Here is an 8717-nt window from a genome sequence, read left to right on the forward strand (position 1 = left end):
GAGAAGGGAAAGCATATGGAAATGGTAGGAGACCCTCAATGTTACACAAAATTACATAGAAGAGGATATGAGGGGAAAGGGGGTGGAAACAAGGGAGAGAATTGAATAACAGCAGATGAGGTAGAGAGGGATGATGGGTGGGGAGGGGAGGGGGGATATTAGGGGATAGGAAAGGTAGCAGAATACAACAGTCACTAATATGCCATTATGTAAAAATGTGAGTGTGTAACCGATGTGATTCTGCAATTTGTATTTGGGGTAAAAATGGGAGTTCATAACCCACTTGAGTCAAATGTATGAAAGATGATATATCATGAGCTTTGTAATGTTTTGAAGAACCAATTTAAAAAAGATACAAAAAAAAATAGAATAAAAAAAAGACCATGATCAGGATACACAAGAATTCTGGGAAAACAACAAGATTACAAAACTGAGAGTCATTGGCATAGAAGACAACATGGAGATACAGGCTAAAGGCACTAAGAACATCTTCAATAAGATAGTAAAAGAAAAATATCCCCACATTGGAACTGAGATAGACATACACTCACAAGGATCATATAGGATCCCAAGTTGACAAGATCAAACCATAACCTCTCTAAAACATAGCATAATCAAAATGTATGACATAGGAAATAAAAAGTTAATATTAATAGCTGCAAGAGAAAAATGTCAGGTCACATTTAGAGGCAGACAAATAAGACTCACTTCTCAACTCAGACCTTAAAATAAATGATTGTCTGGAATGAGATATTCCAGAATCTAAATGAAAAAATGACCAAGGCTGCTATATCCATCAAAGCTATCATTCAGAAATAATGAAGAAAATAATAACTTTCCATGGCAAAGATACACTAAAAAAAATTATGACCTCTCAAGCAGTGCTACAAAGAATATTTTAATATAAACTGCACACAGCAAAACTTCAAAATAAACCCCAAAGCTCCCAAATACATATCACTAAGAGAGTAACTAACAGAATAAAAAGCACTATAGAATTAAATATAGCAAACAAACCAAAATGACAGACTACTACAAACACATGTCCATAGTAACAATAAACTTGCATGATCTTGACCCCCCAATAAAAAGAATATCAGACTAGATTAAAAACATGATTCAACTATATGCTGCATGTAAGAGACACATCTAAAAGGTAAAGACACCCATAGGCTAAATGTGAAAGAACTGAATAAATATTCCATAAAAGAGGACTTCAAAAACATTAATAAGTATCTATTCTCATATCTGTAAAAGCAAAAAGCAAGTGAAAATTTTCAGAATACACACCAGGAAAAGAAAACTTCAGATGAACATCTCTGATGAACATATATGATCTTATTTGTTAATAAAATACTGGCAAATCATGTACAGAAACACATTAAAAGGATAGTGCACCATAATCATGTGGGTTTCATTCCATGGATGTAAGGTTAGCTCAACATATGGAAATCAATAAATATAATTCACATAACAATAGAGTAAAAAACAAGAAGCACATGATTATTTGGATAGATGCAGGAAAATGCTGCATCCATTTATGTTGAAGACACTAAAAAAATTAGGGATAATAGGAACATACCTTAACATTTTAAAACTTATATTTATTAAATCCAAGGCTAATAGCTTTCTAAAATGGGAAAAACTGAAAGCATTCCCTCTAAAAACTGGAACAAGCAAGGATGCCCTTATTTACCATTTCTATTCAATAGAGCCCTTGAAACTCTAGCCAGAGACAAAGACACCAATCCTTGGTGCCAAATAAATAAATAAATAAGAAAAGAAATTGAAGAATACCTTAGAAGATGGAAATCTCCCACATACTGGGACAGAAAGAATTAACATTATCAAAATAGCCATACTACAAAAGTACTATACAGATTTAATGCAATTCCAATTAAATTTGCAATGATGATCTTCATAGAACTAGAAAAAAAATCATGAAATTCATTTGGAAAATAAGATGCCAAGAATAGCCAAAGCAATCCTTAGTGAGAAAAGTGAGTCTGAAGGCATTAAAATGCCAGACCTTAAATTATACTACAGAACTACTAGTAGTAACAAAAGCAGTATGATATTAGAACCAAAACAAACTTGAAAACGAATGTAAATTAATGAAACAAATGAAGAAAAACCCACATAAATACAATTATCTCATACTAGCCAAATGTGCCATAAGCATACATTGGAGAAAAGATAGTCTCTTCAACAAATTATGCTGGCAAAACTGGAAATCCATATGTAGCAGAATGAAATTTAAACCCTATCTCACCATGCACAAAACTCAAAGTGAATCAAAGATCTAGGCATTAGACCAGAGATGTTGCACCTACTAGAAGAAAAATTAGGCCCCAATCTCCATCATGTCAGTTTAAGAAACGACTTCCTTAACAAGATTACTAAAGTGTGAAAAATAAAATCAAGAAACAGTATGGAGATTCCTCAGAAAACTTGGCATGGAACCACCTAGTTTTCCCACTCCTCAGAATATACCCAAAGGAATAAAATCAGAATACTACATCAATGTTAATAACAGCTAAATTCACAATAGTCAAAGTATGAAACCCACCTATGTGCCTTTCAGCAAATGAATGAACACAGAGAACATGTTATATATACACAATAAAATATTATTTAGTCAGAAAAGAATGACTTTAAGACTTTTGCAAGTAAATGGATGATCTGGTGACTATTATGCTCAACAGAATAAACCAATCCCTCAAAAAACAAAGGTTGAATTCTCTCTTTGATATATAGATGCTGACACACAACAAGGTGAGAGGAACAGGAAGAGTAGAAGTTTAATATATTAGACAAAGGGGAATAAAGGGAAGGGAGGGAGGAATAGGAAAGATGGTAGAATGAATCTGACATAACTTTTCTATGTACATACATGAATACACCACAGTGAATCTCCACATCACATACAACCTTAAACTTGGGATACTAATTAAAATAAGATGCTCTCCATGCTTGTATAAATGTCAAAATATATTCTAGTATCATGTATAACTTAAAAGAAAAAAAGAGAAAAAACCCTCAATGATAAACACCCAATTATTGATTATTAATGGGAGATATAAAACTTAAAATTTTAGAAAAAGTTCAGGGACATACTGTGTATCATAATATCAACAGCACAGTTAGTCATTAATCCTATTTCTTGTTTTCTTGCCAAGAAATGTGGAATTTCTTGAAGTTCTGAACATAGAATGGAATTTCCACGTTACATTGGGACTGAGACTGTAACTTGTTTTAGCCAATGAAATATAAGTAAAACAGACATTTGTTATTTAGAATCTCAAAGATACAGTGGACAATTACCCATACTGTCTCTTTCCTTTGCCATTGCTACAAGCAACATTGAGAGTAGTGTCTGCTCCCAGTTGCTACAAGGAGATACAGAACAGATGAGATGCCCTAATAGAAGTGTTACATTTGTGAAACATATGAATAAATAAACCTTTGAAATATGAATGTTTAATAAATATATGAGAAAATGTTCAACATTTCTAGCAATTAGAGTAATGCAAATTAAAACTACACTGAGGTATCAACTCCCTCCAGTCCTATTGGCAATTATGAAGAATACAAGTAAGAATAAATGTTGGTGAGGTTGTGGAAAAAAAGGTACACTTATACATTGCTGGTGGGACTGAAAATTGGTGCAACTATTCTAGAAAGCATTATGAAGATTCCTCAGAAAAAAATCTTGGAATGAAACCATTATCTGACCCAGTTGCCCCACTGTAGGGCATAATGTAACGTGGGACATGTTGCATCAGAAAAGAGGAAAATTAACTTGCTGGCTGCTATCACTTCCCAGTCCTGGGGCCACATATGGCTAAGAAAGCACCTGGCGATTAGCCAGAAGGCATTGCCGTGGGTTGTGATGAAGAATTGGACCACCTCTTGGATAGGCTCAGAACCCTTCTGCCCTCACGGTCTGCCCTCACGGACAGCTCCTGTCTCCCATTACTGCCTGTAGGATGGGTGTACACGTGAACTCTCCCCACCCTGCTGACCTTTACTCCGATTGGCTCCTGTACATTATATTAGCTATGTGTTTTTTCTCAGTAAACAAGATCCTGCTTTGACTGTTCTCCCTGATTGTCCTCCAGGGAGGGAGGGCTGGGTGTGAGCGGCCAGTCGACATTTACCTTTCTTGGCCATCCTGGTTGGGGTATGCTCCCCCAATCTCTCCTTCAGGTCAGGAGGGAATGGGGGGGGACCAAAACCCCCATCACCCCACACCTCATTATATATTCAAAGGACATAAAATCAGCATCTATAGTGATGCAGCCTCATCAATATTTATAGCAGCTCAATTCACAATAGATAAGATATTGAACCAAACTAGGAGCCCTTCAACAGATGAATGTATAAAAAAATGTGGTACATGTACAAATTGGAATATTACTCAGCCAAAAAGAAGGAAGTAGTTGCATTTGCTAGTAAATGGATGTGACTGGAGGCTATCATGCTAAGTGAAATAAACCAATCCCTAGAAAACAAAGGCTGAATGTTCTCTCTGATATGCAGTGCTGACCCATAATAGGTGGGGGAGTATAAGTTTATCAGATTGAACAGTGAGGAATTGGGGGAAGTGATGGGGGTGTGAACAGGAAAGGCAGTAGAATGACTTGGACATAACATGCCTATGTTCATATATGAATACATGACCAGCGTAACTTTACTTCATGTACAACTAAAAGAATGAGGAAATATATTCCATGTATGTAGGATATGTCAAAATACATTCTATTGTTATGTATAACTAAAAGAAAAAAATTAAAAATCCAGTAAAATAAAAAAGTCAATGGAAAACTGCAAGAACCCAATTTATGCAGGATTACTAATGACCTAAAGTTTTCAGGTATGAGGTTTTGGGTTATCCCACTAGGCAATAAATCACATGCCACATAAGTTACTTCCTGAAGGTCAATGGAACAGATAATAGGGTGTAAAATATAGTAGTACTATACCTGCTATGATCATGTGACCAGTTATAGAACTAGAGAAAATGGGGTATATATACAAAATGGAATATTACTTATGCTTAAAGAATAATAAAACTGTGTCATTTTCCAGTAAATGACAACTGTAGGCTATCATGCTAAGTGAAATAAGCCAATCCCCATAAAACAAAAGATTAGATGTTCTCTCTCATATGTGGATGCTAACACAAAATAAGGGTATAGGGAGGGAATAATAGAAATACTTTTGATTAGACAAAGGGGAATTAAGGGAAGGGAGAGGATAGGAATAGAAAAGATAGTACAATGGATCATATATAACATTCATATATCCATATATGAATACACAACCAGTGTAACTCCAAATTATGTACAACCAAAAAATGAGAAGTTATAATCCATGTATATATGTCAAAATACATCCTACTGTCATGTATAATTAAAAACACAAATAAAAATTAAAAATTAAAAAATTAACATTGGTTGTAAAAAGCAAAAAAAAAATAATAAGAATTTATTAGAAGAGACTAAGAAGGGCACTACATTCTGGTTAAGAGAAAAATCCAGCAAGAAGTTCTAACAGTAATAAAACATATTTCCCAAACATCAGTGCACCCAATAATACATTAAAAAGCTTTCTTATCCCCCAACAGTGAATCTGCTGAGAAGAAAATCAGGAAAACTATCCCATTCAAAATATTCTCAAGAAGAAAAATGAAACACATAGGGATTAGCCTAAAAGAGGGAGTGAGAGATCTCTACCACAAGAATTATAGAATGCCAAAGAAAGAATTTGAAGAACAACATAGAAGATGCAAAAACCTCCCATGTTCTTGAATTCGTAGAATTAATGTATTCAAAATGGCAATACTACCAAAAGTAATATTCAATGAAATTCCATTGAAGTATCAATGATATTTTTCAGAGAACTAGAAAAGAATCCTGAAATTTATTTGGAAGTATAATACAAACAGTATAGCCAAAGCAATCCTGAGTGAGAAGAGAAGAACAATTAGGGAGGCATCACAATACTTTGCTATAGGGTTATAGTAACTATAACAGCATTGTATTGACATGAAAATATGCATAAACACCAATGGAAAAAAATAGAAGACACAACGAAAAACTCACAATTTATATTTATCTGACACATGACAAAGGTGCCAAAATATATGTTTGAGAAAAGATACCTTGTTTAATAAATGGTGCTGGAAAAACTGGAAATCATATGTAAAAGAATGGAACTATATCCAATTCACTCACCCTGCATAAAAGTCGAGTTAAATTGGATCAAGGACTTAGGAATTAGAACAAGAAAGTTTGTAACTGTGCAAAAAATAAAACAAAGAGTCAATAAGTGGGATAGCTGAAAATTCAAAATCTTTTGCACAGCAAAGAAAATTATTAAGAGCAAAAATAAAGCCTAGAGAATGGGAGAAAAACTCAGCCAGCTGCTCCTGAGAGGGGATTAAAAACCATAATATAAAAAGAACTCAGAAAACTTAACACCCCAAATACAGACAACCCAAACCAAAAATGGGCAAAAGAACTGTAAATAGACACTTCTCAAAAGAAGAAATGAAGATGAGCAGCAAATATTTGGAAAAAGTGTCCAATATCTCAGGCAATCATGGAATTTAAAATCAAAATCATGCTAAAATTTTATTTCACTCCAGTAGAAATGGCAATTTTCAAAAATATAAATCATAAATATTAGGAAGAATGTGGGGGGAAAGGTATATTCATAAATTTTCAGTCAGATGGATAATTTAATACACTGTAAAGCAGTATAGACATTCCTCAAAAAACTAGGAATGAATATGATCCAGCTATCCCATTCCTTTGTATTTACCCAAAAGTACAAAAGTTTCAATATTATAGCAATAAAGCCACTTCAATATTTATAGAGGCATAATTCACAATAGCCAAATTGTGGACCCATACATAGATTCCTAGATTATGGACCCATAAATAGATGCCTAGATTAATAAAATTTGCTGTATATACACAATGGAGTTTTACTCATTCATAAAGAAGAATGAAATTATCACGTTTTCCAGTAAGTGGATAGAACTGGAGACTATCTAACTAAGTAAAGTAAACCAGACTCAAAAAATCTCTCATATATGGAAGCTAAAGAAAATAATGAAAAAATGGGGTATAAAAAGGTTAAAGAGAAGATCAGTGTAGTAGAAGAGGGAGATTGAGATTGAGGGAGGACAGATGGGAAAAGAAAAAACAATGTGAAATAAATTTAACAGAAAATATATGCAGTTAATTCTACATTTATGCATATGTATAAATAGCAAGACAAAAATAAAAAAAAATAATTGAGTATAGAGTAGAAGAAGAAGAATAGGGGGAGAGATAGGTGAGGGAAAAGAGCGACACCAGGGACTGATATGGAGTAAATCAAATTTCATGCAAATATCATTTTGTGAAAATGAACCCCAAAACTACTATGTATTACTATAATGCTCTGATAAAAAATAACTTTCATTCTTACTATCTTCCCTTACGTAAAAGCATGAAATGCTATTAAAAAGTTCTGTTCTCTAAGTAAAAAGCTCAGTAGAAAAGGAATTTGTAAAATCATTTCAGGGTTATTGAAACTGAAAAAAGCACAGAAATACTAGAATATGATATGTACTTAGAGGTCTCAAATTATATATAAATAATGGTTTTCAAATAAATTATAAATTCTAGTATATAAAGGATTTCCTTTGAAATTTTCTGATACTTAAGGAGACTTTTTTCCCACCAGAAAAAAATAAATGATTCAAAATGTAAGTTTTTTGTTATAATTAACACATGGTGAAGGCAAAAACTGTCTCTGTTCAAAACTGATTCTTTTTATCCTGTGGTCCAAATTAAAGAAAGGAAAATGAATGTTTTTATGAAGACTGAAAAACTTATGTGAAAACACATGATTTTGGCACAAAATACACTAAACTGAAAATTACTAACCATAGTGCAAAATAGCTCCAGCCCTTAACACATCTGTCACAGGCACACAACAGAATCTTACAAATATGCTTGCCTTGGCAGCACATATACTAAAAATTGGGAAAATAGAGAGAAGATTAGCATAGGCCCTGCATGAGAATGACATGCTTGTGAAGCATTCCAAAAAAAGAAAAAAAAATAAGAAAAAGAAGAACCTTTCAAATAAATCCTTATTAAAAAGGAGAATTTGGGAACAAACATAAAACATCTCCACCAGATTAAAAATCAAGAAAGAATAAACTAAAGGCATTTTCCAACTGAATACAATAATTATTTTATAGGAGTCAGAGACAATGTCAAGAAATATGAACCCAAATTATGTGATTTATCTCATCTACTTATAAGAAAAATTCTATATGCATATTGTGTCTTAGGAGATTTAATATCTTGTGTCTTTTAGAGGTTTGATATTTGGGTCTTCCACAGGTTTCACCACTTCTGTCTTGAGTTTGGCACTTTCACTCATGAGTCTCATGGTGAGATCAAATATAAATAACATCTCTGATGTCCAGTGTGCACTTGTGGGAGGAAATTCAAAAGGCACAGATTCCACCAGCCCATAATTTTCTTTGAATTTCAACTGTGAGACTTTTGTTGGATTTTTTGGAAGTAAACAAGTTACTACATTTCTGTGGGTTATTCTTCACAAAATTTCCAATTTCCCAAGGAACAAGGCCATGGAATTTGTGTAGGGCTTTTGTTTTTTCCATATGCATTACATAGTGCTTCTGTCTT

General features: G+C 33.5%; 1 non-coding gene across 1 annotated transcript; it reads left to right on the forward strand.

Moving 5' to 3' along the window:
- The first annotated feature begins 8008 nt into the window (after nucleotides 1-8008).
- Nucleotides 8009-8112, forward strand: LOC120890989 (U6 spliceosomal RNA). Its single transcript, XR_005735439.1, has one exon. It is a non-coding gene; the product is annotated as a U6 spliceosomal RNA (small nuclear RNA).
- The last annotated feature ends 605 nt before the right edge of the window (nucleotides 8113-8717 follow it).

The sequence above is a fragment of the Ictidomys tridecemlineatus genome, chromosome X, assembly GCF_052094955.1.
Source record: "Ictidomys tridecemlineatus isolate mIctTri1 chromosome X, mIctTri1.hap1, whole genome shotgun sequence".
In the NCBI taxonomy this organism is placed as follows: Eukaryota; Metazoa; Chordata; class Mammalia; order Rodentia; family Sciuridae; genus Ictidomys; species Ictidomys tridecemlineatus.